At 42.3% G+C, this 14,236-nt stretch overlaps 1 protein-coding gene across 1 annotated transcript in view; it reads left to right on the forward strand.

Moving 5' to 3' along the window:
* The window catches only part of LOC136872319 (endothelin-converting enzyme 2), a 274,577-nt gene that overhangs the window by 123,051 nt on the left and 137,290 nt on the right, over positions 1-14,236 (forward strand). The window lies entirely within an intron of this gene.

A 14,236-nucleotide genomic window follows, 5' to 3' on the forward strand; every position in this document is an offset into this window, starting at 1 on the left:
TACTCTACAGGTAATTTTACCACGGTATTTTCTATATAGTAACAATATTATATAATGATAATGTAAAGTGTTACCGTGTTTTGGTGGATCAGCAGAGGTGAAAGAAGGTGCGGGCTGGAATGGGTCTAACTACAAGTCCGAAAGATGAATTTAAAATTTAAATAAAGGTTATATTTTCAATAGACAACAAGATTTAACAAACGTTTACATAGAATTTGAAAACTTAACAACTCAATCAGGTACAAGACCAGAAAAGCAAGGATTTAGAGACAAATTAATGATCTGGGCTTCAAACCCAACCTTTTACAATCTCTGAGCTCTCATCTCACAACCACAAAATACCAAAGGGCAGAAAACCCCTAATTACATGGAGCACTTGCTCCCGCCTAGGGATATCAAGCCTCCTAGAGGCACCTTTCAAAATACCAGAAAGAGCTGACCGCTCTCAATTTTTCAAGCCTATCAAAGGCAACAACCAACATTACTATCAACTGCCCTCAAGGCACACCTATCAAGAAACAGGGGTATCTAGTACCCAATCTACTAGGCCTTCGTGGAAAAGGAACAGATTAATTAAATAGCCCCCCAAAAAATCAAGATGAATGGAGGCGTGTACTTGCACTCCTACATGAAAGCTTGTTAAAACCTAAGTGGCGTTAAGCCGATACACAGGGGCTATTCCCAAACTAGAGAGGTGACTCGTATAAGAAAAATAATTTAACACATTAATGAAGAGAAGAAAATCGGTTATGAAAACGTAGTCACCTCAAATCCAAATTGAAGGGGAGCTCGAGAGGGTAAAGCACTCTCTATCCCCGATTTACAGTTAAAGTAATAAGAAAATATTTACATAAGCCGGCACTAAGTTACATTTTTAAACAGGTAGGATACTTTGAAAAGGTTTCGAACCTTCCCCGGGGGTTAAACTGCTGAGCAAGAAAGAAATAAAGATGTTAAAAGGCCATCACCTTTGCTGGAGAGGAAGAAAGGAAGAGGCGCAACCCGCCCCCTGCTATACTTCCATACACTAAGCTAGATGTTGTTGAAGTGGCGACGAGCCATGAAAATCAGCAGTTTTTAAACCCTCATGCAAGATTCGAGACCTTTCATGAATAATTAAGACACACCCACAGGCGTTTATTGGTTGCCCAAAATTTACACATTAAAATTGGAGAAGAAGGACACTATTGGTTCAAAATTAATTAAAGCAATTCGGGATTGGCTAAGTTCAAAACTGGCGGAAAGAAAGATTAATATTGCCAACCCATCAACGAAAGAACGAGATTTAGTAAAGACAACAACTTATGAATACAAAATAGCTTGAAGAAAAGTTCCTTCACCTCGCACCACGGTGCATGATAGTTTTTGGTAAAGACATCTGTGAGGGAATGTCCAGACTTTTTGATCAATGAAAAACAAAACAATTCGAAATACACACAGTGACATCTTCTGAGAAACAGTTGAGTTGATTCGGTTTTTAAAGTTCAGAGATTCCCCAGTAGAGGAGTACTTTAAGGCGGAACATTCAAATGTGCGGCGTATAGGTGTACCAACCGGTACAGGCCTCCCCCCCCAAAAGTTCTTCCAACGGGTGACACAGAAGAATGTTGAATAAAATAATTTTCCAAAACAAAAGTCCAGGTTTTGTTTAATCCAACTTGAAGAAAATTTTGCTTCCCTGGTGATAGATTTGTTGAAGTTCATGGAAGAAACGTTAATCGATGAAAAAGTTTCTTAATATTGAAGAAGAAGACTTTTGAAGAAAGAAAAAAATTCGAAGTCTTTTCGTTGATAACTTGTTAGACTCCAGATTTAGAGTGTCTTGTTTGCCGTAGAATACCAGGTACATGTTGCTACTTTTAACGGCAAGACCAGCCGCCGCTGCCAAAGTCCAGTCGAGGTCGCCCGGACCACTCAAGTACCTTGAGATACCTCTCTCCCGCACAATGAGAGGTGTAGTCGTGGTGAAGGACGCCGCAGATGTGAAGTTTGTTTACAGTACCCAGATAAGCTTGCGGTTGGTACGCCGCACTTCAGCCTGTGCCGGGAGATAGACTCCGGCGCGCCGTACACAGAAGGTCATCACGGCAGTGGAGTGGGCCCTTACCCCACCACTGTGGCGGTAAGGCGCCGAACGGCTGCGGGGCGCTGCAACAATAAAATCTCGGCGGCAGAATTGTTGTTGGAACTAGTGCTTTAAGTTACTATCTTGGAGGAGGGGCTGAGGGGCCAGCGGCTTAGAAAGTTCATTTTTTAATTTTTTAATTTTTACAGCCACTGGTATGGTTTAGCAGGAGACGGTAGATTGGTAATGGCCGCAAGGAATAGACAGCAGAGTGACCCTAGGAGAAGGTTTTACATATTTAGATGAGAAAACAAAGGGCAGAAGGCCTAACATTAATAGAAAATATAATCATTACACCGTTGCAAGACACAGATGGCGAGTTAACAATTACATTACACCGGTTTCACTTGAGACAGGTGAACCCTAAAAATACTCCCGGTGGCTGGATTGCTTACTAATAAGGTCACCGGTGTTAAGAAATCCAAAACGGTGCACAGCCCATGAAATCTGGGGGCAAGCTTGCCCGCGGGAACAAAGTTTTTGACCATAACTTGGTCTCCTACCTTTACACTGGTGGGCCTCCGTCCACGATCATATCTTTCCCTAACATTTTCATGAGAAATTTTAAGGTTGGCCTTAGCCTTCTTCCAAAGATCCAAATATCTCTAATATTATCAGGATCTATTGTCTCAGGTAGAATATCACTAAGAGACCAAAGGTTAGAGAGCGGCGTGTTGGGTACAAACTTAAACATCAAGGAAGCTGGAGGAAACTTATAAGATTCATGAACCGCCGAATTCAAAGCGAAAGCTAACCAATGCAAGGACGTGTCCCAGCTAGAATGATCATCGTGATGATAGGCAATAAGAGCCGACCTCAGATTACGATTGACACGTTCAGCCAAAGATGGTTGAGGATAGTACGCCGATGTAGTCACATGAGAGATGGACAGATCGAAACAGAATTTCCGAAAGAGATTAGATGTAAAAGCTTTAGCATTATCAGAAACAATATATTGACACGGACCAAAAGAAGCAAATATGGAATGCAAACACGAAATGGTGGACTGAGCGGTAGCCAGCTTAGTCGGAAATAAGCAGTAAAATCTGTGAAACCATCTACACACACAAGGATGAATTTGTTGGCATTCCCCTTTGATTGGGGGAAGGGTCCTACGTAGTCGATATAGAGGCGTTCCATTGGGCGCGACGCTTGATGAGAAGACAATAGCCCTTGCTTAGTGGACATGGTAGGTTTACTAAGCCAACAAGTTTTACAAGCGTTTGCCAATTCACGAATTTCACCGTCCATACCTTTCCAAATGAACATTTCTCGGATCTTTTCTCGAGTTTTGAAGATGCCTAAATGCACCCCTAATGGGGTCTTATGGTAGTACTTGAAGATCATAGGTACAAGAACAGATGGAACCACAACTTTCATCTTCTGATCATGCCTCGACGGGCAGCATAAAGCACCATTCCTCAATACATAAGGGACGACATGTTCCCCAGAAGAAAGGGTTTCCATGATCGGGGACAGCGTCGGATCTTCACGTTGGTATTTTTCGATATCCCGTAACAACATGGGAGCATGTGTTAGAATGGCATTTACATCAGGGGATATGGACTCGGGAAGTGAAGAACTGTCTTCCTGTTCAAGGGGCTCTACCTCATTGGAAAACATACGGCTTAGTCCGTCAGCAACAACATTTTCAGAGCCTCTTATATGCCTAACATCAAATTCGAAGGCCGAAATTCTGATGGCCCAGCGGGCTATGCGACCAGTGCGACGCGGCCTACCTAAGACCCAACTTAAGGCTTGGTTATCTGTCTCCAAGTCGAACTTGACATGTTCCAGATAGAGGCGGAACTTTTCTAGAGCAAATAAGACTGCCAAACCTTCAAGTCCATAATTTGAATACTTGGCTTCTTGAGCCGATAAAGTTCTAGACGCATAGGCGATGGGTCGCCTCCCTAGTTCAGTCTCTTGAAGAAGGACTGCAGCCACCGCCGACGACGACGCATAGGTTTGGACGATGAATTTATACGAAAAAATCAGGCATGGCAAGAACAGGGGCATTCCACAGAGCTAATTTGAGATCTTCGAAAGCGGCTTGTTGAGAAGGACCCCACTCAAACTTGACGCCTTTCCTACGAAGTAAGTTCAAGGGCGCCGTCTATTAGCGAAGTTAGGAATAAATTTCTTCAAGAAATTCACCATACCAATGAATCTGGCAATTCCTTTGATGCCCTTAGGAGGTTTGAAATCACGGATGGCCTGTGTTCTAGAATGATCTACAGCGACACCATCGGGCGACAAAATATGCCCTACAAATGACATGGAAGGCTTAGCGAAAGCAACCTTGGACAACTTCACCGTTAACCCTGCCTTTCGAAGGCGACTCAGGACCTCTTTCAGATGATCTAAATGTTCTTCAAAGGTCTCAGAAAATACGACGACATCATCAAGATAATGGTATAAGTAATCGAATTTGATGTCGGAGGAGACCCTGTCTAGCAGTCTTGTAAGTACAGCTGCTCCCTTGGGGAGCCCTAAAGGCACGCGGTTGTATTCGTACAAGTTCCAATCCGTGGCAAACGCTGTGAGATGTTTAGATTCTTCCGCCAGAGGGATCTGGTTATAAGCCTGATTGAGGTCTAAGATGGTGAAGAACTTAGCCTTTCGAAACCATGGAAAACAAGAGTGAAGGTCTGGAAAGGGCACAGATTGTAACACCACCTTCCGATTGAGAGCCCTATAATCTATCACAGGCCTGAAGCCACCTTGGGGTTTCGGAACTAGGAAAATAGTCGATGGATACGCCGACTTAGAGGGCCGAATTATACCATCTTTCAACATCTGATCTATGATCTCTTTCAAAGCCTTCATTTTAGGTGGAGATAACGTATAAGGAGGAAATCGGACAGGAATCGAATCCGTAACTTCAATCTTGTATTCAATAAGGTCAGTAACACCAAGAGTATCAGAGAAAACATCTGGAAACGACTGACACAACCTACGAATCTGCTCCTTAGGTAGATGTCTAAGGTCTAACAACATCTCATCCTGGGTAGGCGAAATATGAACATGATACAGAATTACATTTCACTGAGGGGATTTTACAATTAAAAGCAAATTTGAAGGTGCACGACTTGCTCTGAATGTCGAGCATAAGGCCGGTGTAAGACATGAAATCCGCTCCTAATAATGGGGCAAGACATGTGCTTAGCCACAAACAGTTTAACTTTCCAAGTAAATTTAGCAATTCTAATTTTGGCATACAGAAAACCTAAAATTTCTAACGGGGAAGTGTTAGCCGAAATGCATTGAACCGAAGACGAACAAAAATCAGGAAGTTTACAGACAGATTTTAATTTAGAGTACCACTCGGCCGAAATAATGGAACACACACTGCCAGAATCTAATAGAGCAATAACAGGTTCATTATTTAGCTCAATTTTGAGAAAAGGTACAGGTGCGGGGGTATCCGGAGCAATCCTAAGACATTCTTTGGGACCTTCAAGTGATAAATTAGAAGACTGAGTTTTCCCTGATATTTGGTCGGATTTAACCGGGGCTGAGCCTGAAGAAGGTTGGCGCGCCGACTCAGCCGAGGCCGCTAGTCACTTTTGATTATTGGTGGAAGTTGCACCCGAAGTTGAGCAGGAGGGAGTGCTATTAGAATTCGGGCAATTCTTGGCAATATGGGAGAAAGCGCCGCATTTAAAACAGCCTCGAGATGGCCCTGTTCCATTCTTTGTCCCGTTGGATCTGATCAGAGGGCACTTGTTCCGGAGATGGTCAGGCGACCCACAAGCATAACATTTGCGGGGTGTGAGGGTTCGGCGAGGTGGAGGTCGAACATTACCAGAAAATGGAGGGGGCTCTTTCGCGACACGCAATGTGTCCGCATATCTAACTCCCTCGGCTGAGACAGCCATAGCTTCTAATTCGGCAAAAGTTTGCGGACGCGACGCAAAACACAAGTATGACCTGTAAGATGGTGAAATTCCTTCCACAATGGCCTGTACAATTTGATGTTCAGGGAAATGTAGAGCAAATACCCTTGTGTAGAATTTAATGTCTTGGATGAAAGCGGCTAGGTTTTCATCCAGACGCTGTACACGATAATAGTACTTCTGTATTAGGTATGACCTTGCCGTAGCCGGAATGAAGTTTGCTAATAGATGGGCGTGGAAGTCTTCTATAGATGATTGATCAGCAATGGCTCTTGTTATTTTGTCAGAGAGAACACCAACGGAATAGGGATAAATAATCTGCAAAATTTGACGCGGAGAAAGAGAAAATACCAGAGCGTGATCTTGGAACTCAACTAAAAACCTTAGGAATGAAATAACATCACTGGTGGAGTTAACCGAAAACTTAGAAATACCCCTGAGCAACATTGCTAATGGATGAGGCAAACTACTGAACCCGGGTGACATAGTAGGTAAAGACCTAAAGGGCGGAGAAGCTGTTTCGGAGGGTGCATTATTCAACACAAAGGTTGAAATGGATATGCGACGACCGGACTCAGTTTCTAATGGGGCAGATGTTTGTTGGACTCCTACAGTTTCCTACTTTCTTCCCCCGTGTGAGAATGCTCCTCGCTAACTACGTTTACCAGAGTGGGTTGGTCGGTTTTGGGGAGGACTGCCCCAGTTAACAATAGGCTAATCTTAGTGGACAATTTAGAAAGGTTTTCGAGAACAGCACTAGCCTCCTTTCCTTGAATGTCATTTAACTTCAAAGACAATAGGTCAGTAACCCTATTGTAAAAATGGAACAATCTAGCTTGCACACGTTTGAGTTGATTAGTAGATGGATCACCCCCTTCAAAAAAACTAACTACAGATGCTACCTCAGTAGCATTATCAGTGATCGTGGAGAGAGCGTCGTCAACATCTTTCTCCCCCAAGATGGGGATACTAACCGGCAAGTCAAGAGAATCTTTAAGCTTGGTGGTATCGGCCGCAACCGTGCCTCCAGATTAAACATTTCTAATTGTTAATTCATAAATCAATGGAGGACATCGCGAGGGCCGGACGTGATAACAAAAGATAGACAGATTTAGAAAGTAAGAAAGAAAATTCCAGCGACGGAGAAAATGGTTAGAGTTCAAAACAAAAGCAATGTTTAGCCGTCAAAAGGGGCAAAATTGAGACCCATTCAACCACACTCTGCTACCACTTGTTACCGTGTTTTGGTGGATCAGCAGAGGTGAAAGAACGTGCGGGCTGGAATGGGTCTAACTACAAGTCCGTAAGATGAATTTAAAATTTAAATAAAGGTTATATTTTCAATGGACAACATGATTTAACAAACGTTTACATAGAATTTGAAAACTTAACAAGTCAATCAGGTACAAGACCAGAAAAGTAAGGATTTAGAGACAAATTAGTGATCTGGGCTTCAAGCCCCATCTTTTACAAAACCTGAGCTCTCATCTCACAACCACAAAATACTAAAGGGCAGAAAACCCCTAATTACATGGAGCACTTGCTCCCGCCTAGTGATATCAAGCCTCCTAGAGGCACCTTTCAAAATACCAGAAAGAGCTGACCGCTCTCAATTTTTCAAGCCTATCAAAGGCAACAACCAACATTACTATCAACTGCCCTCAAGGCACACCTATCAAGAAACAGGGGTATCTAGTACCCAATCTACTAGGCCTTCGTGGAAAAGGAACAGATTAATTAAATAGCCCCCCCAAAAAATCAAGATGAATGGAGGCGTGTACTTGCACTCCTACATGAAAGCTTGTTAAAACCTAAGTGGCGTTAAGCCGATACACAGGGGCTATTCCCAAACTAGAGAGGTGACTCGTATAAGAAAAATAATTTTACACAATAATGAAGAGAAGAAAATCTGTTATGAAAACGTAGTCACCTCAAATCCAAATTGAAGGGGAGCTCGAGAGGGTAAAGCACTCTCTATCCCCGATTTACAGTTAAAGTAATAAGAAAATGTTTACATAAGCCGGCCCCTGCTATACTTCCATACACTAAGCTAGATGTTGTTGAAGTGGCGACGAGCCATGAAAATCAGCAGTTTTTAAACACTCATGGAAGATTCGAGTCCTTTCATGTATAATTAAGACACATCCACAGGCGTTTATTGGTTGCCCAAAATTTACACATTAAAATTATAGAAGAAGGACACTATTGGTCCAAAATTAATTCAAGAAATTCGGGATTGGCTAAGTTCAAAATTGGCGGAAAGAAAAATTAATATTGCCAACCCATCAACGAAAGAACGAGATTTAGTAAAGACAACAACTTATGAATACAAAATAGCTTGAAGAAAAGTTCCTTCACCTCGCACCACGGTGCATGATAGTTTTTGGTAAAGACATCTGTGAGGGAATGTCCAGACTTTTTGATCAATGAAAAACAAAACAATTCGAAATACACACAGTGACATCTTCTGAGAAACAGTTGAGTTGATTCGGTTTTTAAAGTTCAGAGATTCCCCAGTAGAGGAGTACTTTAAGGCGGAACATTCAAATGTGCGGCGTATAGGTGTACCAACCGGTACATAAAGTATAAAACTATTAAAGTGCGTAGTACACTCTACATATAGTTATATTGAATAGTGTAGTAATCTCTTCGTATAATGCGTGTCCTACTACTTTCCTGAGTTACTCCTCTTTTCACTTAATTGGGTAATTACTTGATGAGTAATTGTAATGTTCACACTGCTGTTCCTCGAACTGCACTAGTTCATTTTCAGATGTAGTAAACTGACAACTACCCTGCTTCAGTGCTTTTGGTGCTCTTTAGCGTATGTAAAACGCTAGATATCCTCTGGTGATCTGTAGCGTATGTAAAACGCTAGATATCCTCTGGTGATCTGTAGTACCACATGGACATCAATGGCAACACTGGGGCTTCACCTGAATGTGTGCGGTATGGACACTTCGTTCTCAGCAAAGAGAGATCTCTAGCAAGAGCAGCCATGCGTCTGGTGCCTGAAGCAACAGACCGCGTATCGATGGATCGCATCAAGGACGACGTAGTATATGTAAACACCATCCTAGGAGATGCCCTGGATCGGTCTAAATGGAGACAGATGTACTGACATGTGGGCCCAGCCACTGTGCGGGAAAAACGCTAGGAGTATGATGATTAGGGAATATAGTAAACAATTTGTTTTGCGGTATTTGAAGCCATCTATTTTCAGTTTTGACTCAGTCTGTCGAAACTAAGTTTGAAAAATGCATTTATAAACTACCTGAACAAGGAAACATATGGTAACATAATTATATCTGAAAGGAGAAACAACTTACAGTAATTACGCGAATAATACCCGCACCCTAATTTTAGGAAGACTCATTTTAAAAAACAAATGCCAACGTTGACGCTAATAAAACCGAAAACCCGCACCCTAATTTCGTGCCTCAATTTTTTTTAAAGGATTTGCGGGCATTATTCGCGTAAACACGCCGTATTTACGCGAATAATGTCCGACTCGTTGACTGAATGACAAGTATACTGGCTTTTGGTTCATATGGTCCAGGGTTTGATTCCCGGCCGGTCCGGGGATTTTAACCTTCATTGGTTAATTCCAATGGCCCTGGGGCTGGGTATTTGTGCTGTCCCAAACATCCATGCAACTCACACACCGCACGTTACACTATCCTCCACCACAATAACACGCAGTTACCTACACATGGCAGAGGTCGCCCACCCTCATCGGAGGGTCTGACTTACAAGGGCTGCACTCGGCTAGAAATAGCTATACGAAATTAAAAAATTAAAAAAGTGAATAATCCCCGCACCCTGAATTTAGGAAGGCTCATTTTGAAAAGAATTAAATGCGAACATTGACGCAAATAAAATCCGCACCGCAATTCCGTACCTGAAATTTAAAAAAAAACCATGCGGGGATTATTCAAATACGGTAATCAGAATAGAATGGCATATTCGCTCTTGAAAGAACGTCATCAGATTCTATCAAATCACACTAAAAACATTGAGAAACGTTTTAACATTTACTTTTATTTCTGTTTAGATCCTTAAACAACCGAAATTTCGAACTTATTTTAATGAAGTAATCACTTCTCTCCTCTCTAGCATAGATTGCTGACATTCATAAATTTATGACATGAAGATCATTTTAAAATCACACTGCAAGTTAACCCGTTATCTGTCGCTATTAAAAGACATAATAGAATTACGGGCTGCTGGAGTCTACCACACGAAAAATGCTACCTAGGCGTTCGCATAGGTTACGATATGCTGTGGAGAAGACCATTGGTGTCGATCCCCTGGTTCTGCTAAAATGTGACAAAAAGTAAAGCTACGGGTTCACGCCATGACGATTTATAACTGCGTGTTTTCCTTATTTTCAACGAAGGTGGCAGCCTTGTGGGGACTCATGACGCGAGATCTATCGCAGAGATAGCAACACCGCCTCCGTTTTAATTCTTCCAAATACGAAGAATTGGATATCGAATTACCACCTGCTACTCTAAAGTTATGGAATGTTTTGGGTTATTTTCTGCAAATTTCATATTAATATCTTAGTGATTGCTGTTTGTTATTTTGTTACACTACCCGCAAGTAATTTTACGACACTTTTTTTGTTTCTTGTGTGATGTGATTTTTCCCCCTCGTCTTTCGTTACCACGAGATTACGTACTTGTAGGACCTATTGATATATTTACTTGTAATATTGTGTTTTCATGTATTTTATTATTATATTCTTCTCGATGTTATGTTACTCATGTTTTAATTTAATTTAATTTCCTTTCTACAGTCGTATAAGCAGACATTCCCATGAATTGCAATGTATTCGTTTATACTGCCACTACTAATAACAATGTAACAAAGAAGCTAAACTATCGCCTTCCTTCCTCACATTTTTTGCACTGTTGTTACTCGCTTTAAAAGTGCACTCAGTTTTAATTACAGCGTTGATGGGGTGAAGGTTCCTTATGAGTATCACTGTGAGTACGTAGGTGTTAATGTAATTCAGTATCCTCATTGGGGTAATCACATAAACGGGATTGTAAATAAAGGGTACAGATCTTATCGCATGGTTATGAAAGTATTTAGGTGTTGTAGCAAGAATGTAAAGGAGAGGGCGTATAAGTCTCCGGTAAGACTCCAACTAGAGTATGGTTCCAGTGCAGGGGTGCCTCACCAGTAATACTTCATTAGAGAACTGGAAAAATCCAAATAAAAGCAGGTCGATTTCTCGTGGGTGATTTCGGACAAAAGAGTAGCGTTACAAAAATGTTACAAAGTTTGGGCTGGGAAGACATGGGAGAAAGGAGACGAGCTGCTCGACTACGTGCTATGTTACGAGCTGTCAGTGGAGAGATGATTTGGAATGACATTAGTAGACGAATAAGTTTGAGTGGTATTTTTAAAAGCAGAAAAGATAACAATATGAAGATAATGTTGGAAATCAAGACGAAAATTTGGGGTAAATATTGGTTTATAGGAAGATGAATTATTTACCATGGGAGATTTTCAAGAAATTTCCAATTTATGTGCAATTTTTTTTAACATCGTTACGACCTCATTATACCACGTTTATTTAGGTTTCCAACCATGTTTAGTTATCCTTGCCCACATGTCCTTCAATCTATTAATCAGAGCGTTTCTTCTTTCCTCTGACCAGGGAAGTTGTGTCGCTCGTTTGACCTCATCTTCAGATATCCTCCCAGCCTGGATTTTTTGTTTAAAGTGCGTCTATCTAGGACATTTTGTTCCGTTATCCCATTCAGCCTCAAATCATCAGCCAATCGTTGGTGCCATCTTGTGTGTGGATCTGCTGTCAGACATACAGAACACATTACCGAAGAAAGTCAGCCGCCTTTTCCTGATGACGTCCGTTTCTTTGCCCACCTTTTAATCTATTTCCTCATTTTCTTCTGACCTTCCGTGTTCCTTCCTTTTTAATGGGTCCTGAGATCTTTCTCCCTGTCCTTCGTTCAATTTTCTCCAGTTCTCGTTTCGAGGTTTTATTTATCAAGCTCAGTGTTTCTGATGAATATAAAAGTTGTGGTCTTACATCTGTCTGGTAGTGTCGGATCTTAGTTCCCCATGATAGTACTCTCTATATATAGCGAGTCTTCATGTGTGCTGCCTTCATTTTCGTTAATTTTGCCTCCACACCCTCTTATTCATTTTTCTTCATACCAGTCCGACTCGTTGGCTGAACGGTCGGCGTACTTGCCTTCGGTTCAGAGGGTCCCGGGTTCGATTCCCGACCGGGTCGGGGATTGTAACCTTAATTGGTTAATTCCAATGGCACAGGGGCTGGGTGTATATGTTGTCGTCATCATCATTTCATCCTCATCACGACGCGCAGATCGCCTACGGGCGTCAAATATAAAGACCTGCACCTGGCGAGCCGAACCCGTCCTGGGATATTCCGGCAATAAAAGCCATAAGACATTTCATTTCATTTTTTTCATACCTTTGCAATTATTTAACAGAATACTATGTAAACAACAGACAGGGAATCTGCCTCTGGGCGGTAGCCCTAAATGCAAATTATGATTGATTGATTGATTGATTGATTGATTGATTGATTGATTGATTGATTGATTGATTGATAGTAGTATAATACAGGGATTCGGCGGCCTCCTCCTCCTCCGGCTCTCGGGAGAGGCCTCCTCCTCCCGCGGGAAATTTGAATTTTGGCGGGAAATTTGAATTTTGGCGCGAGATTTGAATTTGTAAACAAAGCCACGTGCTTTTTGACAGCTGTCATCGACAACAACGCATCGCTAACCTCAGTACTGCCATCTTGACGGGCCTAAACCTCACTAGTGCCAACTTAACCTAACTAGCATGAGGTAAACAAACCCACGTGTTTTTTGACAGCCACGTGCTTTTTGACAGACAACAACGAATCGCTAACCTCAGTACTGCCATCTTGACGGGCCTAAACCTCAGTAGTGCCAACTTAACCTAACTAGCATGAGGTAAACAAATCCACGTGTTTTTTGACAGCCACGTGCTTTTTGACAGATTTGTAAACAAAGCCACGTGCTTTTTGACAGACAACAACGCATCGCTAACCTCAGTACTGCCATCTTGACGGACCTAAACCTTAGTGGTACCAACTTAACCTCACTAGCGCGAGGTAAACAAAGCCACGTGCTTTTTGACAGCCACGTGCTTTTTTGACAGCTGTCATCCGCCATCTTTAAACCACAAAGCACTGTGCTGCCCTCTATATCGCAGTAGCTGCAAAATTCGTCACCTGTCATCGGCAGTGCTACCATCTTGACGGGTCTAAACCTTAGTGCTACCAACTTAACCTCACTAGCGCGAGATAAACAAAGCCACGTGTTTCTTGACAGCTGTCATCCGCCATCTTTAATCCAGAGAGCACAGTGCTGCCCTCTTTAGCTACTTACCTTTGAAATGTGGTGGCGGATAATTTGAAAAATGCTTTTTTGACAGCAGCCATCTTTGTGCACCGTGCTGCCCTCTTTAGCTAGATACCTGTGGTGGCAGGCAATTCCACGTGACAGCAGCCATCTTTAATCAAGAGAGCGCCGTGCTGCCCTCTATGTGGTGGCGGCAAATTGAAAAATTCCACGTGTTCTTGTTTGGAAACAAACTCATGTGCTTTTTTTGACAGCTGTCATCTGCCATCTTTAATCAACAGAGCACAGTGCTGCACTCTTTAGCTAGATACCTTTGAAATGTGGTGGCGGCAATTTGAAAAATTCTATGTGCTCTTGTTGGGAAACAAAGCCACGTGCTTTTTTGACAGCTGTCATCGGCCATCTTTAATCAATAGAGCACCGTGCTGCCCTCATGCGGGGCAATTTCGTCAGCTGTCATCCGCCATCTTTAATCCAGAGAGAACAGTGCTGCACTCTATGTGGTGGCGGCAAATTCCACGTGCTTTACAAACCCATGTGCTTTTCTGACAGCTGTCATCCGCCATCTTTAATCCAGAGAGAACAGTGCTGCACTCTATGTGGTGGCGGCAAATTCTACGTGCTTTACAAACCTATGCGCTTTTCTGTCATCCGCCATCTTTAATCTAGAGAGAACAGTGCTGCACTCTATGTGGTGGTGGTAAATTCCACGTGCTCTTGTTTGGAAACAAATTCTACTCGCTCTTCAGCTGTCATCCACCATCTTTAATCAAGAGAGCACCGTGCTGCCCTCTTTGTGGTGGCGGATAATTTGAAAA

This window comes from Anabrus simplex, chromosome 4 (assembly GCF_040414725.1).
Source record: "Anabrus simplex isolate iqAnaSimp1 chromosome 4, ASM4041472v1, whole genome shotgun sequence".
NCBI classification, from domain to species: domain Eukaryota; kingdom Metazoa; phylum Arthropoda; class Insecta; order Orthoptera; family Tettigoniidae; genus Anabrus; species Anabrus simplex.